This window comes from Nematolebias whitei, chromosome 19 (genome assembly GCF_014905685.2).
Source record: "Nematolebias whitei isolate Nwh7 chromosome 19, NemWhi1, whole genome shotgun sequence".
In the NCBI taxonomy this organism is placed as follows: Eukaryota; Metazoa; Chordata; class Actinopteri; order Cyprinodontiformes; family Rivulidae; genus Nematolebias; species Nematolebias whitei.
This window is the reverse complement of record NC_056516.1, coordinates 13,631,664-13,632,505: the sequence shown is the minus strand read 5'-3', so window position 1 is coordinate 13,632,505 and position 842 is coordinate 13,631,664. Positions and strand designations below refer to the sequence as shown.

Genomic DNA, 842 nt, shown 5'->3' with positions numbered 1-842 from the left:
CTGTGTACATAATTTCGCTCCACCACATGTACCACATGAGGTGCGAATGACAATAAAGAAACTCTGACTCTGACTGACATGAGTTGTTTGGGAGGGGGGTGCGCTCGGTTGTTGATGGGGAGGGGCGCCCCGCTTGTATAACGGTAGGGGGAACACTGCTTCACTTATTTTCAAGTTGTCACGCTCACAACGTGCACGAACTGTTAGGGGAAACACTGTCCTCCACCCATCATTATTCAAGGAGGGCGCCCCGCCCCGTCAACAGAACAGAACCTACCAACCCCCACCCCCACCCAGCTCTGGGACTTCCTTCCAGCTCAGTTCAAACTCCCAACAGCAGCAAGTCATACAGATGTGGTGCTCCTCTACCCCTAAGCCCGTCGACAACTGCCAGCACCAACGTAGTCACAGTTGGTTCTGAAGCAAAACTCCATGCTCTCAGTAAAGTGCTGCTGCTCAACATAATGTTTTTATACTGTTGGTGCTTAGTTCATATCTTAGATCTTATTATGGTTTTTCTTTTACATTTTATTGTGGGATTTAAATGGGACCCTGTGCATAATCTCGTTCCACCACATGTAGGCTGTCACGATAAACAATAACTCAATTAATCGCATGATTATCTAAAACTGTCTACCTCATTTTCATTTATCAGCTTTATCGTTTCTTCGTCTCTTTCTACTGAAGACACTGGATGACAAAAGGCTCAACTCAGGTGCTCTTCACTGACCCCTCCCTTTCTCTTTAAAATCCATTTTAACGATCCAAAAATCACGTTTTTGGATCGTTAAAAGCAGCTAAGCTGAGAAGCTAAGCTACGAGCTAAGCTAACAGGCCGACCT

The 842-nt window shown here is 45.8% G+C and overlaps 1 protein-coding gene across 1 annotated transcript in view; it reads right to left on the bottom strand.

The window, feature by feature from the left end:
* LOC119426177 (tRNA selenocysteine 1-associated protein 1) overlaps positions 1–842 on the bottom strand; it is a 15,784-nt gene that overhangs the window by 11,674 nt on the left and 3,268 nt on the right. The window lies entirely within an intron of this gene.